Source organism: Vidua chalybeata, chromosome 2 (assembly GCF_026979565.1).
Source record: "Vidua chalybeata isolate OUT-0048 chromosome 2, bVidCha1 merged haplotype, whole genome shotgun sequence".
Lineage (NCBI taxonomy): Eukaryota > Metazoa > Chordata > Aves > Passeriformes > Viduidae > Vidua > Vidua chalybeata.
The window spans coordinates 70,598,760-70,618,678 of NC_071531.1; the positions used below are offsets into that span (position 1 = coordinate 70,598,760).

The 19,919-nt window shown below is 39.8% G+C and overlaps 1 protein-coding gene across 2 annotated transcripts in view; it reads right to left on the bottom strand.

Annotated features, from left to right (window-relative positions):
• The window catches only part of GSK3B (glycogen synthase kinase 3 beta), a 142,954-nt gene that overhangs the window by 64,361 nt on the left and 58,674 nt on the right, over positions 1 to 19,919 (bottom strand). The gene's annotated exons all lie outside the window — the stretch shown is intronic.

A 19,919-nucleotide genomic window follows, 5' to 3' on the forward strand; every position in this document is an offset into this window, starting at 1 on the left:
AAAATCAGTCCATCACATGCATGATAAACTGGGAACTTTACTGCAATATCTGTTGCATAAATGACGCCTGAACAAATGAAGGATCTTACAGCCTAGCAGGTAAAAACAAATGAAGTTTTGAAATACAGGTGGGAGTAAAAACAAGCAAGTAAAATTAGCACAGCTATGTTTGTCACACTTCATTCCACAGCTGTTGCTACAATACTGCTTTCCTCTAGTCACATTTACACGTCGCTGTTTTTCCTTTCTCAATTAATATGCAATCTGCAGTTACAAAAATAGAGGGTATTCCACTTTTTACTTTGATCATGGGATTGCTAATCATATATCCTAAAAGAGCAAAACTAATACACTAGACTAATTCACTGTTCTTTACTAGCATCATTAACTCTGGCCAAGTTCAGGAATATTTGGGAACAGAACTCTTTAGCCACCATACATTTTCACACTTAAATGCACAAAGCTAACACCCACTTTGTGCAGTGCTGCCATCAAAACAATGATTTCAGAGTCTGTGTTATCAGAGGGTCACATACGGTTTCTGTCACTACAATTATTAAGGAACTCCACAAGAACCATTCAGATCTTCTACTGTGAACATGGCTACAAACTCTACTTTTAATTCCTCTAAGCCATGTAGCATTAGAAAAAAAAAGAGGTGCTACATAAGATGGAGTACCATTAATCCTATCAACCCTGCCACCCTCCGACTGAAAAATACTTCAGTATTAGCCAGCTCTGTACAAACATGAGTGCCATCTCACACAGTTATCAGCTGGCAATTGCCCAGCCACTGGTTAGGGAGAAGGTCCCTCCCTGAGCCTGCCTGGCCTCTGAACAGATTAAAGCTGAAGACCATTCAATACATACCAAGACAGGCCTATTCGATATTGCAAGATAAAGAGAGAAAGTAAGAGAAAGCAAGGAGAGATCTGTGAGGCTTTCATGTAGCTCCTGAAATCTTATGGTGTGAATTTATGAAAAAGGAATACAGGCTTCACCACATAACCTCATCAATATGCCTCACATCTCAGAGAGTAAAGCATTCTCCTGGTAGGAACAGGAGCTCACATATTCTCCCCTTACTCATTCTTTACTAAATCCAATTTTTAAAAAAAGTCAATTTTGGGAGTCATGGATGGGATTCCTATGCTGCATAGCACAATTCGAACTACAGATCAACAGAATCCCCTCCTATTGTCTTGTCCAAACCACTGCTGGCCATGGGGTATCTCCCTGGACCTTACAACATGGGGGAGATTTCAATTAATGAGTGAAAGAAGGGATGGGTCTAGATCCCACTGGTTACAGAATCACCTATTATGACAGAAAATTATTTTCTCCTGTTGCCTTTTACAGCATTTTACTATAGGATTAAACTTAACACTACAGGTTCTAGCACTTCAAGCAAATTCCACCAGCACTTCATAGCCAACATACAGCAAGTTATTTCATCTTCCCTTTCTCCTACTGACTGTGAGATGGGAATAATACTTTTTATCTCATGGATTTACTGGAAGACACATGAATATGCTAAGCATTAATGTGCAAATATTATTTTGGTAGTATCTCTACTAGCTTCTTAAAATACCCGTACATACTCTAAGTCAGGTTATTGCTTCATGTTCTTTAGATAGTGTGTACGTGCTGATTGGATGCACTGGAAAAAAGAAATCAGCAGAAGTTATTCTAATGCTAGGCTGAAGTTATATTTATACTCTGGTATCTCACCCTAGCACAAGCACAGTTTCTGCCTACTGTGATGCCTTCCACTTTGATCCATCTCCTTCGGCTCTCATCCTGACCATCTGCTGCAGCTGCACAAAGAGTGTTTCAAGAGGTGCTAATATCAGGGATAAGTCATAAACCAGTTACACAGTAACCTATATCTTGCATCCTGTGACTAGGCAGAAGGAAACATATCTAAACTGCAATCTTAGCCAAAGAGTCACCTCAGCTGTCTTAAAACCAAACTGATTTCTAATCACCACTCCCTGGTGGAGTTAAAACTGGAAATACTTGAATAATTGCAAAGCTCAAATTGGATATGGCAGGGAACTGATGTTCATGTTCAAGAATTTTTTTTTCCTCAGATGAATACTTCCAGTCGTCTCATTTTACCATATACTTTCCTGTATACATCTTAAATAAGTAACAACCTTTTCACATTATGATGTGGGCTATTAAATACCAGCGCAGAATTGCTTGGAGAGGAAGGGGAAATATCAGATTATAACCAGGGAACCTTTAGTGAAATTAACAGTGACAGATGTCATGTACCAAGTGCAAGAGACAAAAATGCATGTCTAAAGATAATGCAACTAAAATAATTTCAAAACATGCTGATGAGAAAGGCTGACAGTGCACATTCAAAATACAGGGTAGATGAAAACCTAAGGCTCATGCTTATCCTTAACTCATCATTTTTGTCTTCCAAGAAACACAGATGTGAGGTCAAAGACTCAAAAAGGAGGAAGTTGTTATACTTCCCTGTTCTCCCACCCATTCAACATGAAGGAAAGGGCTGAGTTTTCTAACTGAACGAGTGTGCCAGGCCTGGTAAGCACTGCAGAAAGCAACACCCTTCAGCACCAGCCCTGCCACAGGAGAGGACCCAGCAGACATCTGTTGCCAGCAAAACGTGCTGCTGCAGCACACGTTCCTTTGAGGAGCCGCAAACCAACGGGACTATGAACGGACTACTCAGCAAATTTTCTGCAGTTCGATTTCCTTATCTAAAATAAATTTCTTTATCCAGAAGGCAAAGGCTGCTGATGCAGACTGCTCTATGATCAGTGTATTTAAGCCCTTCACTAACTAATGAGACAAATGCCATGTGACAAAACCCTGTTCATCACTTATGAAGACAACTTTCCTAGACCAGACTGCCTCTTATCTGTTCATTATATTGAAGAAAACTGGTTGCTCATCAAGGTTAAAGATTTGGTTAAAGATTGCCAAGACATCAGATTTATAAGTTCAAAGCACAGCCACTGAAGTTCATGCATGAAGATTCATGCCTTCTATCCGAAGCTACATTCCCAATCCCTCAGAGCTGTGCTAATGCTGCATGTGATATGATACCATCAAAGCAATTGGTATCACATCATTTCTGCCTGTATTACTACTGTAATCTGCTATTACAGACCAGGATAACCATCACTCCCCCTGCCACATACAGTCCCTTTCCTCCCCATCGAGGGATTTCCAGAGCTAAACCAGTTTGCATTCATCACTCTTAGTCTGATCCTTTCCCTTCTCCCTGCCTCACACCCTCCCCAACCCCTTCTCCCTCTCCTTCTTACAGCAGGGTAAAATGACTGGCTCATCAGAGATGAGGTTTTATGGACTTGCAAGTTCCTGAATTGCACTAGAGAAAATGATGGTGAAAGATTGTACAGCTCACTTTAGCATGATGTTGCCAATATACACCCAATGAAGTGGAGAAATATAACTTGGATCCAGTTCAGAAGAGAATGCCTCAGTTTCCTTAGCTGAAGGGCATGCTGGGTTTAGATTTTTTACTTTTGAATCACCTTTTTAAAGTCTCAGCAAGGTTCTTTGAGGACTATGTTCAGTGCAGATGAAATGGGAGAAATTAGGAATTTATATTTTTGCTTTCTGTCACACCAAAGACATGATCTGGTTATTTTAAACAGATGAAATTATGTATGTCTTGAACTTTTAGAGAAGATATCTTTTAGATGAAAAGGCAGGATAAGCTGTAAGTAAAGAATTCTTTACTAATAAGTAAAGAAGGTACTTTAACAAGTACCTTCAGCATCAGACTTCTTGATTAAATCAAGTAAGAACAGCAACAAAAGTTAATGCTTATTTTTGCACTTTTTAAAGTAATTGTTGCTATTCTTGGTGTAATACCTTCAAATGTTGAAGCTCAATACCTTGTGTTCTTCTATCAGGATGAAAAAACAGAATATGGAGCATAACTGCATGAACTGTAGCATTACAAATGGACAGAAGTGGCACGGGTAGATCCAAATTTCTCAGTATACACACTATTCCTGCTCTTGTATGTGTCATGATTATTGTTTCCTCCTTTTCTCTGCTTCCACCCTAATCTTCTCCATTTTTCCACATTTCTTATCCTTCATAAAGGTCTTCCCACAATGAAGAGCATGAAGAGAAAGCCATGGGCAAACTGGGGAAGAAACCAGCTTCCAGCAGGAGGCACGAAGACAACGATGAGCCAGCAGAGCTTGCTTCTTTCCACTTCTACAGCCAGAATGAGTCATCACATCCACTCACCTTCACCTGCTGCACTGCTGAGCCTGCCCTGAGAACAAGCTCAGGCCAAAACCTTGAGAGATTTGAAGCATTTTTCATCCAGCAGCAAAAAAACTCTTTATTCTGACTCTCTCCCACCACAAGAAAAAGGCTGGACTCCAAGCAAAGGGAAGCAGACACATGTTGAGAGGATTCTCAGTGTGATCCTAGCCAACTACGCTTGATGCCTTGCAGAAACAGCTTCTTGCACAACAACAAAGCCATTTTTACTAAACTAAGCTTTGCAAAACTTAACAAAACAAAAACACTCAAGGCCACAGAGGATATAATTGAAATAGCACCTTGCAGGTTACCAAGGGGTAGTGGGATCAAAAACCCCAGCGTATTTAGCACCTTTTCACTAATATTGTTATTAAAGTTCCCATCCTAGTATATGTGGTTTGTCCTAAGCTTAGTAGTCAGTCCACAAAATAAAAGCTGTACCACATCTTCTCTAAAACCTCCTGAAGTTGCCTGACCCATTCCTCCAAAGACAGATTTCAAACTCCATCAATCATCAATCACAAAAATGCTTTTAACACTGTCCTGCTGTCAGTGCAAGTATTACAGAAACTACTCTCACAGAACTGACTTTACTAGATAGATGATAATTCAGGCATTTTACAGAATAAAGGCCAATTCCTACATCCATCTTGCCCCAATATATCACAAATACATCAGTGCTTAGAGGCAAAAGGAGTGCAAAAGGGGCTTAACTACAGAAGCCTGGGCTGGGAATCTGTCCATGCTGGTCACCAATAGCTACCCACCCACGTTAAGTCCATTTTTTAGGCAAGCAATTTAATGCAGAGATAAATGTCAACAGGGATCATAGTCTCCCTCATTTATATTTGAGGTGTGGATTAGGACAAAGCCTCAGTCTCCCCCTCCTGTCAGTCACGGCATATTTACAGCACCAGCAGATCTAATTTGGGGTGGTCTCCATTTTTAGCACACCTGTTAGTCTCAAACTCACGCAATCATGACCTTTAATCCAAAAATAGTGGACAATGCCAACAAACAAATACTATCTATTAAATATCTGTATCTGCATCTATGACATACCATATGTTGTAGTGCCACAACACCCACCACTCAGTTCCTGCTGTCCCATCAATGACTGTTAAATACTTGGGAGCCAGCAGGTCAGAAAGTCCACATACCCTGTCCTGCTGCAACCTCTACCAATGTGTAACATGTGCACAGAAGCAGTTTTGAAGGTTAGCAATTGTAGAAACACTTGAAATTTATAACCCAAAAAGTCCCAAAAACATAGATCAAATACTAATTTATATATTGCTGATGTTCTCAGATTCCCTAAGGAAAACAAAAAACAAAGAAACTAAAAAAAATCAAAACCAAACAAAAAATTGGTGATAGCCATCAGCAGTTTACAGTTCAAATATAGAATTGCTGCTTTAAATACCCTCACCCTCCACCCCTTCCTTATATCTCTTCCTGTTTGCCATTCACAGGAATCCCAAAGGGAAAACCCAGAGGCGAAGTACCTATATAACATGAGAATAACGAGTGCATGTGCACCGTGCCACGCAAGGGACACGAGCAGAGGAAGCTGCCAGGGGTCCAAGATACAAAATGCTTGTGTATGCTCTTGCGTGCAACTCGGCGCATTGTGGCTGCATCATGCTCTGTTTTGCTACATAACCAGAAGGAAACAAAGGCTCCAAAACCCAGCTACATTTTCCTATAAAGACCCACAACGCTGCTGCACTTTTTGCTGTTTTTTGTCTGTAAAAATCTGATAATTAAGATCCCGAAGCAGCAAATGATAGAGGCACACAGCACGGCTGCACCAAAAGTGTTCCTGATACGCTGGCCTGCAACACCCAGAACGAATCACAGGCACAAAACGCTTGTGTCAGCTGTATTCTGTCCAAAATTTATTACTGAGCACAGCGACCTTCAGCCTTGGCATGGCTACAGAGCAGGGCAAAAAGTGTCAGCTCTGAATGCAGCAGCAGCAGGCAGGACCTGCCTGAAGAAGCCAGTAGGCAGAGTTTGCTGGGCTGGAGCTGGAGCCAGACCAGGGCAAGTTGAAGGCACAGGGTTCAGGCAAGCATAGGTGGGGCCACCAGCACACTCCCAACCTGCAAACCCATGATTATTAACAGCTTGGCTGAAATTTAAGAGCGGGCAGGGGCTGCAGGAGTCAAAAATATGCTTTCAACTAAAGATCTAGAATAATGAGTGAAACAAAAACGTCACACAGCTACCACAAAGGTGGGCCAGATTTCATTAGCCCCTTCAGAACTAGACAGATTTGAACCACAACCATGCAGTAATGAGTGAGCTGACAGGCATACTGGATGAAAATCTGAGCTACTAACACACACCTTGTTTTCACCCTACTAATTCCTTCTATTCTATTACTGCTCCAAATAAACTCAGGCATTACATCCCTTCTCAGGAAGAGACCACATGCTCTCCAGTTCTTAACTCTTCCCCTAGACAGTCAGTGATGGCAAGTGCCACATTATGTCATCACCAGGCTGCTCTTTCCAACACAGAACACAGTCCTTAAGCAGACAACTTGATCTTCATACAGCTATTACACATAGTTTCCTATAACTGGAAACAGAAATGGCTTATTTGTGTTCTTAAGAGACAAAACAAGCTTTGATCTCTCCTGGGGGAACAGAAGAAAAAAAATCTGACTTTTCTTTCATTTTCTTCCTGTATCTCAGCAGTTAATTGAACAGTGAAGATGAAGACAAATTCATTAGCTCACTGTTGCCTCTTTGAATGGAAGTGGACTTTAAGAGCCTCTCAGTGACTTTAATACCATCTCTAAATTCCTTCCAGCTTTGGAAGCTTGAGACTAAACTCGGAAGACAAACTTATTTCCAGCATCACATCACTTCTAGACCACCATCTGGAATTTACTACATTTTTAAGTGGTTGTTTCAAATACTCTGACCTGATGAACAGCTCAGTTCTACACTTCTATTCTACAGCATCTGCTGTGCTCTGCCAGCAGCAGGTCCAGATGCAGGAGGAATTGCAGTATACCCAAGACAGAAGTTGAAACTCAGAGAGATTGCTCAAGTCCATTATAAGATTGAAATAAAGTGCAGTAGAAGAAGAACTGAAAGGAAAAGTATTCTGTAAAAGGCAGCCCTATGCTTTCAGAGATAATAATAGCCATTCTTTTTCAGTGGAAGCACAGAGGATCTCTGTTAAAACACTCTTACAGTAAAAATCCTTTTTCTCTCAAAGAAATAGCAGTCAGATTTTTCCTCATGTTTTGATTTTTAATTCTTTAACTAAGACGAAAGAAAGTATAAAAATGCCTTTAACATCAGTCCTCAGGGAGTCTGCAACATCCATAGAACCTTACACCTGCAATCGTAACCAGAACAGGTTGCAATTAATCTACTAATCAAATAAGTTCCAATCTCCCACGGGCATAAGACATTTGCTGGGTTGCTAATCACTATGTTATTAAACATTAATGAAATGTTTTATTACTCTTGGCCTTCTCTTATTACATATAATGTAGCAGATGTTTCATGCAAACAGATTCCAAAGGACTTGCAAAACAAAAATAATTTCTCCTCACCAACAAAAAAAATTTATTTATTTAGGGAGCAGGTAAGTACTGCTTCCAATGTTTATTTTACCTTTGTCTCAGGCCTATTGCTACATGACATGAAAAAGCCTGATGTTAAAAGTCATGTGGGGCTTTTATTTCAATCTAAATGACTCGCTCAGACCTGAGAGACCAGGTTCAAATTAGAAGACACAAAAAAGAGAAATAATGGGTGGAGACTGAGCAGGGAGTAAAGGGAGAGTGGAACTGGCAAGTGGAATTAGCCTGCAAATGATTATTTGCCAAGCAGAATTAAATTTTCAAGAAGTACAATTTCTTAATGATGAGATCCCAAATAGCTAAGCTTTTAAAAGCATAAGCATCCCCTGCTGAATTCAGAGGTTGGGCAGCTCCTCCTCTAGGGCTGGGGGAATGGGAGAGGAAATTGGCCCAATTCCAGCAGTGAAGTTAAAATTGGAACTTACACTCCTTACCTTGTGCACATACACAATAAGCTATTCTCCCCAAATCCATGTTGGGTTCCCCACCCCCTGGTTTGCTAAGTTTGTCATGGGCAGATAACAAAATTTATTAACTACTGCTGTAACTAAGAAAACTACCACATGTGAATACCAGATCTAAGCTAAAGCTAAAATAATAAATACCCTACCAAATTTCAGGTGATAGCCTGACATATAAGAATGTTTCAGCATTCCTTCATAGTTTTATATATAAAACCAATTCAGGCTTCCACAAATAAATATCTTCATATTAAAAGGCAACAGCACATTCTTCCCAGAGCTGCAGAATAATTTCACCACTTGATGCTTGCTAGATACAAACAACTTATCATACACTTGGAAAGGGAAAGCCAGCTATGTCAAAGTCCAAATTTACTATAAGCTGTTGAAGAATTAGTGTTCCAAGTTTGAGAAAACAGGTTATCAGACTTCACGCTTGAGGGTTTTTTCCTTAGTCAGCATTAGAGCTTTTCAAACATTGTCCCATTTTTCAAGAAATCATTTCCTTCGGCAAAAGGGTGTCACAGCACTAAAATGAAAAGATTAGGAAATCTTCACATTCACTTCTAGCCTAAATTGCCCCAAAAGCAAAAGTACAGAGTAAAGCAAGTTTTAGTAACTATTTGAGTAACAAGGTGTGTTTTTTAATGACATATTTAAAAGCAGAGACACAGCACTATGATTAGATTCACAACTTAGTCACACTGAAAAGGAATAGAGATGTCAAAAAAAAAAAGAAAGGTGCAGAAAGAAATTATCTCATGTATCAGGTGAGCACCATGAATTTAAAGTGGCACACTTTTAGCAAATTTCAAAAAGCTACAAAACCACCTCATGGGCTTCCAGTTTCAGAGTTTTCTCAAGCACCACGTCCAGCTGAACCAATACAGGGCAGGGGCAACCTAATTACCACGAAGCCCAGTCCTCCTTCACCCAGTATGTGCAAAAATCATAGAATCACAGAATGGTCTGGGTCAGCAGGGACTTTTGAGGTCACCTAGGTCCAACCTCTAATGGGCAGGGACATCTGCCATTAGACCAAGTTGCTCAGAGCCCCATCCAACCCAGCCTTGGACATTCCCAGGAATGAGGCATCCAGTTTCTTTGGGCAGCCTGTTCAAGTATCTAACTTGCACAATGAAGAATTTCATTTTAACATGTAAAATAAACCTAACCTCTTTCTGTTTAAATCCATTACCCCTTGTTCTATCATACATGCCCTTGTAAGAAGTCCCTCTCCAGATCTATTATAATAGATCTTATGTAAGCAAGACCTCCTTCAGGTGCTCGTAAGCTGCTCTGGGATCTCCCTGGAGCCTTCTCTAGGCTGAACAGCCCCAATTCTCTCAGCCTGTTGTCATAGGAGAGCTGGTAGCTTTGTGAGCATCCTGACTTCCATCTTGCTTCCAGAATAAAATGAGAACTTGCACATAAACCCTCTAGCAAGTAAATGGAAGAGAACTGCTGAAAACAGGAGACTGAGGGAGCAAGCATGACTTGGTCAGACCAATCATCTTGGCATGACCTTATCCAAAGGTTTGTCAGCAGCCATCATGAGATGCTTCCAAGGAAGTTCCTAGTCACCAGGAAGCCTAAAACCTGAAGACATGGACATTTAACTTCTCTTTACTGAACCTGTAAATTGTTTCCAAAAATGCAACTGTAGAAGAAGATAAGAGCCTCAATGCAAGTCAATCACAAATTATGTCAGAAATTGTTTCCTACACCACCTACCACCCTTTCAATGGACTATGCATTCTTTTGTATTCCACACATAGTGCTAGACAGGATTCTCATAAGCTAATTCATTAAGACATCCACCGTTAATAATAATGCAAGTGTCAAAACCTTCACTGACTTGCCAAATATTTCCCACTACATGATCTTATTTGCACTGTTTAAGAATATCTCCCACGACACACATCATGCAAAACAGATATGCTGTGGAAATGACCAGGAGTTGAATAATGACCCTGCCCCTCTACCCAGCTTCACTAAGGCCACACCTGGAGTGCTGTGAACAGTTCTAGGCTCCTCAGTCCAAGAGAGACATGAAGCTCCTGGAGTGGGTTTAGCAAAGGGCAACAAAATGATGAAGGTACTGGAGCATCTCACTTATGAGGAATGGCTGAGGGGTCTGGGCCTGTTCAGCCTCAAGAAAAGAGGACTGAGAGGGGACCTCATCAGTGTAATTATCTGAAGGGAGGGTATCAAGAGGATGGAGCCAGGCTTTTCTTGGTGGTGCCAAACCATGAGTCGAGAGACAATGAGTAGAAACTGATGCATAGGAAGTTCCACCTGAATATGAGGGAAGAACTTTACTGTGATGTTTAACCACGCACTGGAACAGGTTGCCCAGAGAGGTTATGGAGTCTCCCTAACTGGAGATACTCAAGAATCATTTGGAAGCACTCCTATGCCATGTGGTCTGGAATGACACTGCTTGAGCAGGGATGCTGGAACTGATGACCCACTGTGGTCCCTTACAACCTTGCCCATTTTGTGATTCTGTGAATTAATTTCCTTGCCCCATACCCAACCAGTGAAAATATATTTTTCACATTTTGTTGAAATCAAACTTTCTACAAAGGATGCTGAGACCCTTTTACATTCAAAATCACAACAGTATGAAATCATGAAGATTAATGTCTGCTGAGGATGTGATACTGCCTGCCTTGCTTATGTAAGCAAGACAGTATTGCTCCCTACACATTCTGCACACAAGGTTAGGTTAAAACAAGAGTCACTGTATCTTGTGCTCACTGTCTACTTACATTCAGGAAAATTCAGATAGATTTTAAAAGTGACTCAGTTAAAACTTTCTGTATTGTTTAACTGAATAGCTGAATTCAGAAAGGTCTCAGACACATGCATTTCTCTTGAAAAGTTCATTATCTACTCAAGAAGTCAACTACAGCATTATCACCCACAAGCAGATCTATGCAGACAAGCCAGTAGGACAGCATGCCACAGCTCTGTGCTCCACCAGGAAGGGACTTTCTACTACCACCTGCACACGGCATTGTGCTTTTGGACTGTGTACAGGTTGTTCCCACTAGCAAGGAGGATTCTTTCCAAGAGATATTCATCAGTTTAAATCCAAACAAGAGTCCTTGCACTGTTTATCCTTCCTGCTAATTGATGGCCTTCATGCTGCCACAGAAACTGTTCAATGAATACACTGACTCTGTTATGCCTCCAACACTGCAGGCAACCCTCAACATGCCCTAGTTTTTCCTACATCTCATACTACTTTCTTGTCCTACTAGATCTGTTAGCCCTGCATGAAAGGCAGATAACCTTTATGCCTGTTATGCAGTTACAGAGTCATTGCCTACCAGGAAATCCAGCATACTGCAAACCATATCTGCAAACCATGTCCTTTCTTGACCTTATGCTGACTTAATTAAAAAAAAGGGGGGGGGGGGGAAAGCACCAAGTTCTTTATTTGCTGTGGCTCTTCAAATGCTGACTCCAATCAACCTGTTGTGGTTCCCTGCACACTAGGAAATAACACTTCCATTCCCTATGTTCTCATACTCCTGTGCTTTTGCAGATATCTAAATGGCAAGTAGATAGGATTAATAAATCCAGTATAATCAAGGAAGCTCCAGGCCTCACAGACAGGCAATTCTAGTACAGGTTACTATGATACATGACCAGAAGAACCTAACCTAGAAAGAATATAGAACTACTTTTTAAAAAACTACAGAGCTTCCAAATACCATTGCTTCACCTAAAGATTATTTTCTGTTGTTATAAGCTGTTACCAGCTTCTAATTTTATAACTCAGAATTGCTCACTATTTATAAAATATGTTCAGCAGGGCACTACAAAGTAAGAAAGTATTATCCTCATTTTTAGGAATTCTTCAGAAAGCTGTACTCACCTTAGTTCTCCTGCTCTACATCCTGTTACGCCTGCCAGACTTCATCTGAAATGTGCTTACAAAGTTGCTCAGCATCAGAAAACAAAGCAAGTCCATCCATGTAAGATACTCAACTAAATCTTAATGTTCTCTAGCCCATGCACTACACTTTGGAGTAACAAACTGCTATGTCCTCATTTCCACACCTGCACACTTACTACTAATTCCCATGGTAGTCAGCAACACATCTTTTGAAAGGTTCCTCTATTATTTAACAGCAAACCTGAATTTTCCACTAAAGTGGCCACAGGCAATGTCAACATCCACTATGAAGTTTTACTCTAAAAAGAAAAAAAATAAAAGAAAGGTAAAAACCCTCTTCTGTCCACTTGCAGCAAGAGCAGTGCAACCAGTGGACAGCTCCGTGAGTAGTAGTCATGTCTCACTGCAACACCCATATAAGTGGCAATATCCCACTTTAGGGACTAAACAGCCTGCAACAAATTACTTCACTTATAATCAGTCAACATGCCTACAGTGTTAAACTCATCTGGTGTAAATGAGATGCCTCTGTTCCAGCCCAAAAAACTTGGTACAACCTTCATGACTCAATGTGCCTGCTGAGATTAAAGGAAGATGAATGCAAAAGGGCCTGCCAACTCATTCTGATAAGCAGATCCTTGGACAAATCTTTGAATGAAGAAAAAAAGAGGATGAATCTTTAAAAGACATCAAGTTATAGAGTCTGTCTTCATCACTTGATAAAGCTTAGGAAGGAAAACAAGGAGCTTTTTGTGACAAAGTGATTTTTGAAATTAAAAAAAACCCTGAAATTAAATCCAGCTGTTGTTTTCCACATGCATTGTTATGCTTCAGTGATTCAGACTGGATGTTTGTATTTTGACTAGTTAGCTCAGGACCTAAGCAGTCTAATCACCATGGCTGGGGCTTTCAAAGGAACAGCACAAATGAAGATGTGAAATAAGCACCTTTGTTGGGCCTGTAACAATTAGACCTGGCTTCAAATCTTAGAAGAACTAGAGAATATAGATGTCTGTAGTCTGCTTATTTGCATCGTGACACATATAAGAGCGTCCATTACTCATCTCAGTTCACTGTACTAAGCACTACACAAACAAAAACCCACCCTGAAGAAAGCAGACTGCCTTCTCCTTAGTTTAAAGTCTGTAACATATATTTAAAAATATGATAAACATCACACCTTACATTTCACCTTAAAGAAGAGTGAGTCCTTTCTTTGCTCCTGGCCAAAAAAACATTACAAATGCTCAATGACCACTTCCTTGACATCACTCACTGTATTTTAAAAGAAGTATCAACACCATGCCAAAGCATCAAGGACTGCAATTAGAATGTTCCTTAATAGAATAAGTTTCTCGTTGCCTTTCCCAAGAATTTCTTATTTTGGGTTATTACATGATATAACCCTTACAAAACCACTCAAAAAAAGAAAATCAGATTCATTTTTATTTCTTGTGGTAGATTATACAGCAGAGTCTAGGTCATCCAACAAAACTTGAGTCCACATTATCCTTCAAATGTAATCTTCCAATGTTCCAAATGGACCACATTTCACTGCATAATGCAGACAGAAAATGTGATGGAGAAAACAAAGTGAAACAAAAAGCCCAAACAAGCTTTCCTCAAAAACATGCAATGTAGCAGGAACGTAATTCTTGGTATTGTGTAGGCTGTTAACAATTCTGTTGGTCACAAACATATCACCTTCTCACCCAGGAAGTATCCAAGACAAATGAAAAAGATGGCAGCACTGCTAATTTTAGAATATGTCTAACAGTCTGAACTGTTTCTGTACTTTAGATGCTTGACAAAATACTTAAAAGAGCTTCCTTTTATTATTTTCCCACGTCTTGGTACTACTTTTCCAAGAAGCAATGGGCGGTGCACATATTGCCTTTAGCAGCAAAGAAAACAATTACCCATTAAAAACTCTTCAAGTTTTGAACACTTCCGGGAAGGAGCATGCCATTTGGTTATAAAGAGGCAGGTCTACTCAAGAAAACAAGTGGAAAACAAAAATTATTCCCATTTTCACATTTATTTAAACCTTCCTCATTTTGTTTGCTGACTTTGAGTTAATCCTCTTCTAGGAAGAGCCACAAAAAAAACCCTCAATTACAGCTCAATTAAAAGGTTTTAAACAGAGCCAAAAGGGTTGAAGTACAGCACAGTGCTGGAGGGTTGGGCACAGCTGTCTTGGTGACATATAAATGAGAAGATCTGTCCCTCTTTGCTTCAGGAAGCCTCCCCTGAGCAGCAGGTGCATCTCTTCTGTCCCTTCTATGACTAGCATTTTATAGGTTAACCCTTCTTTCCCCCCAAGCGTAATAGCTGCCACAGCAGGATATTTGACTAACAAATACTGAGTTCAAAAAGGACACAGAGTTTGCCACTGCCTGATTTATCAGCCATGCATTTTAAAGACAAAACCCCCGCAGTGTTCCCTGGCAAAAACTGAAGATAAATTATTTAACGATATATTCCAATCATGCTCCAAGACTGGAATGTTGCACCAAAGATAATTTAACCAAGTAAGAATTTTGTAAGCAAGTGAGAGTCACAGGTAGGTAATGTTGCTAGATATAAAGACTATTTAAGCTAAATCTTCCGTAGCCAGGCAATCTCATGCTTCCAAAAGAGGGACTTCCAGAAGACTTCCATCATGGTACAACCAAGAGCCTTGAAGTATCTGCACACACCAAAAATCCAAATAGTCTCAAAAGCACCATTTTTATCCCATCAAGCTAATCTTCTATTTATAGTCTACACAATACTCTTTTCCCTAACTAGGAGACAGGTGTGGAAGGTTCTCCTGGGACACCATTTCCACCCAACACCGGCATTCATGCCCAAGCTCTCTATAGCAGCAGCACTACCAAGCTCTCAAGTGCATTAGATGAGCCTGCTCTCTGCCTGATCATCTCAGCGTCTCGTCCAACAAGAAAAAAGATAAAACTAGCTTAGAATTTATATACAGCCTCATACACAGTTGACCACTAAATCTCTGAGCTTCAGAAGGACTTCAGGAATTTTACTGTGAATTTTTTAATTGACCAAGTTCAGGTTCCATTCACAAAACAATGACTGCCCTCGATTCTCCACTTGGACTGGTTGCACACTTAGAAAGTCTACTCCATTGCCACACTAAGACCGTCAGCCATTAAATATTTTGATTTCAGGTAAGAATGAGAAAACCCAAATCTGCTCCACCAGCCTGTAATCTGCCAGTCTCAGAAACACAAAGATATAGAGTCATCTCGGTAGTGATCCTGGAAAGGCTACCAAAGATCCCTCCATAAGACACTACAAAATGAAGAACATTAAAATCAATTTTTACTTTTGTTACACAGACTTACAAATCCATGCCATAATCAAGGCTCCCTTTAATTAGCAGGTGTGACCCAGATGTCAAACTGGTTTGTAAATATAAAATGGAGAGATTATTCCTACTGCATCCAGAGTTACTGTTTTTCTATGCCAGTCCTTCTCAGGCACTTAGAGGCAGCAATGTTAAAAAGTCAAAGGAAAGGAAATTATCTTTCAAAATAGAACTTAATTTGACCACAATCAGGAATTCTGCAACGTCCAAGTATGCTCTTACAGTTATAATATGCTGTCAGTATGTGGCCGAGTTACAGCTATTCATGTGCTTTAAACTATGCATTTCCATACCTTGATGGGTTTGGAATTCTTTTAAACTGCACTCTCCATTCTGAACGTTATTTCAGAATAGCATCCATTTAACTTGTGTCTCTCAAAACAGTCTCTAGCTAATTTGTATCTAATTTCTGTATCTATACAGAATATATATTTCATAGACTATATATAAATATATGTATTTTATGAAAACCAGACATATGAACTCACTTCCTTTGGAAGACTTGAGAGACAACAGGAAATAAACCAAATCATTATTGGAGCAGCTGTATGAGTTATCTGGACCAGTGGGACTAAAGACTTTTCATAAATGTAATGTATCTTCCAGTTCTTTTTGTTGGTCAGTAAATTCACAAAGGACAGACAGGTTTCATTTTGGTCTCAAGTTATACACTAAGAATGAGCAAGAGGAAAGAAAACTGACAAAACAGGTATCTTGTTTTAAAGTCCCATCTTGGTCCTAGTTTAGGGAGTACCACAGAAAAACTCAAAATCCAAAATAAATGCACCACTGAAACTGTAGCACGTATCTATACAAGGCCTCATGCAAACATCCACGGGGCAGGAGTAGAAAAGCCCTCAAGGGCTCTTTTGACTCCTCCCTTTTCAAAGAACACATTCCTAGGGCCTATTTCTCTTCTAATGTGTTGGTTTCCACACGGCAACACGTGGAAACGCATGTCTAAACATGCACAAAGCCAGGTCTGCAGATGAAGAGCTTTTCCTCCTGTATCCTAGGCCAACTGCAGCTGGGTCACACTGCATTCCATGGACATTAATTATCAGTCCAGACTCCCCTGCTAAAAAGCAGAAAACTGAAATCAATGCTCATAGCACAAACTCCATGTCATCTCATGTACCAAACTGAAGACCTATTTTGCACTAACAGCTATTATGCATCCAATTCAGTTGTCAGATTTGAAAACATCTACAGGAGTAGCCATAACTACAAATAATTTTTTATACAGGCTTTAAAATAATATAATGTTAGAGAAATATGAATCTTAAAGAGTTCTTAGATCTTCTAGGCCACTGAAGTATGTCCAGGGAGGTTACAGCTGATACAATGAACAGTACACTGCTTTCTTCAAAGACTGTGAAAACCAAGGGTAAACAGATTTTTTATCCATTAGGAAAGTCTGAGAAAATTGGAAAATTGAATGAAATGATTGTGAGCGAAAATTCAGATCTCTACCCAGCCTTTTTGGTTGCTGCAAATAGACAGGCACTGCAACTGCAAATTACAGCTAAATGATAGAATTGGCTCCTCCAGTAAGCTTCCAGGAGACAGCCAGATCAAGTACTGCTGTAAGAAAAGCTATTATCTTGGTAAATGTCTCTGATAATCTGGATAAATTAAGTTGGGCCAGAGCTACAAATCTGGCCTCTATACAAGAGTTAAAGCATAGATTAGAAAAAAACTCTCTGAAAGCAAACATAGCCCTCCAGCTGTTTAGAAGATGGAACAACAACCTGAACACATGCCCAGGCATCTCCAATTCTGGAAATCTTATCTGATAGCCTCAGTCTTAAAGAGTGACTGTATTCTCTTAGATGAGGACAGCTAGGAGTAAAAGGGCAGTTTTGATCAGGCTCAATTATCTTTCTACTGCTGGTTTAACTAATGTTCGCAATATTTTCTGAAGTCACTGAAAAATATTTTCAGCCTTCCATCCCCACTTGTGATACAAACGCAAAACATTTCATTAGTCAGAAGACAGATCTATTGTTTTGGGTGCTCTTTCTAGCTATTTAACAATAAAATTAAGGCATCCTTTAGAGAGTAACACCTCCATGATAGTCTTATGAACAGTGATTCACTATTCCTCAGATCTTCAAAGTAGCTATGATGTGCAAGCCCTCAAAGACTTAAAAGAAACGTGCTTAAATGTTACTAATTCTCATCACCATGTTTTTCCTTTGTGAATTTTTATCCCATGGGTGCTTCCAGCTCAACTGAGATGCAGTAAACAAAGGCATTCTTCTAAGACAAGGTCTTAAAAATTAATGTTTGAATATTCAATGATCCTTAGATGGAAATATGAGATGAGAGAACACATCTAGCTCACACATAGATTACATTAAAAAAGGAAGTTCAGTCTGTAGTTGAGAGGAAACCTGTGCAGATAATGAGAGGTCACAGTAAAAGATAAACACAAATACATCAGAGCAAATCCAACCTCTACACTGTATTCAAAACTTTAAACACTGACTTAAGATGAAGACAGCAATCATTCTGAACCTCTGTGATAACTTTCAATTCCCTTCTAGAAAGGAGTGAAGTAGGAGGGAAAAGGAAGATCTGGAGTGACCTTATTGCTCTCTGTAACTACTAGAAAGGAATTTGTAGTAAAGTAGGGGTTGGTATCTGCTTTCAGGCAACAAGCAAACAAGAGGACACAGTCTTAAGGTGAACTAGGGGAGGTTTAGGCTGGACATCAGGAGAAATTTCTTTACAGAATGGTTATTAAAGTTTGGAATGGACTACCAAGGGAAGTGGTGGAGTCACCATCCCTGGAGGTGTTCATGGAACAACTGGATGTGGCACTTGGTGCCATTGTCTAGTTGACAAGGTGGTGATCAGTACAAGGTTGGAATCAATCTTGGAGGTCTTTTCTGTGACTTCAATATCCACCTGTGTGCTTGAAAGAAAGGGTCTACAACTCAGGCACATGTAAAGGAAGTCAAGGCTTCTATGAGATATCCAGCAGTAGCAATGACTTCTTTTAACTGTACCTTTAACATTCTCATGACAAAGCTACAATACATGGAAATAGGAGTCTGGAAGATGGACCTGCTAAAACATTAAAAAGCAATATGATGCACACATCCTGTGTGAACCCAGCAAAGGGAAAACAAACCTGCACAGAAGAGACAGTGATACCACTTCCCTTAAAGCTTTATACCTGGGTTCCGCAACACATGTCAAGAGGATGGATGTCTGCTTGTCAGTATATAGACATGACTATCCATAGCCCAAGCTTACAGACTGCAAAACAAAACTTAGTTTTAACTCTTCTTTCAGTCAGGTTACCTGAGTAACTTGAGTACATCTGTCCTCAAAACAGCTCAGATACACCGAAAGTGGCTTTAACAGACTGAAGCCCCCTGAAATGGAGCCTTTTTTTCCAGTATAATGCTACTATCTGTTATATGTTTACTGGCCATTGATAACCAAGAGCTAAGAAACAAGCTGGGGGGCAGTTGGAAAAAGTGGAACTAATTCAACCCAATTTGAAGTCATATTCTCACAGTGATCTGTTAACCATGGAGATTCTGAGACCAAAAGAGGCAAATCATTAATTAACAGGTTCACTTTTTCACATGCATATTTACAGAATTATATCTTCAACCATGTGCAGAGACACAAAACCTATTAAGAAAAAAACTGGGTCAGCTCTAGATTTCTGAATGCTTTAAACAGGAAAGTCTCTTGAAAAGTTAGCAGAACTTAAAAACCTAAACACCTAGTCATTTTTAAATGGAAAGTCTTCCTTGTGGTTTTACATTTTTCATGGGAGCTGCTATGATCAAAGTTGCTGTAACTAAGGTAACACAAACAGCGGATATGGGCTACTTTGAAAAGGATCTTTTTATACTTAGCAGCTTGATATATCTGAGGCAGGAACTGAAGGAAAGCTGTTGCTTTCAGAAGCATTTCAAACAGCTCACAAAAGTACACACACCAGCAGAGAAAGAAAAAAAACCAGAACCTCAACACAAACTTATTTTTCCATCCTGCTGCTTTATTGGGCTTTAAGGCTCAAATTAACACTGAGACTTTACATATTAACAAACAAACAAAAAAAAACAAACCAACCCCAAACCAACGAACCAAAACAAATAAACAATAAACATGTAAATACTTATAACACCTTCAATAACTAAAAATAGGAAAGAGCACTGCCTACTATTCAGGGGCCTCAGCTTTAGCAATGCAGTGCTTCACATTTATGGACCATCAGGGCCCTAGTTTGACATCCTCTCACACTCCAGA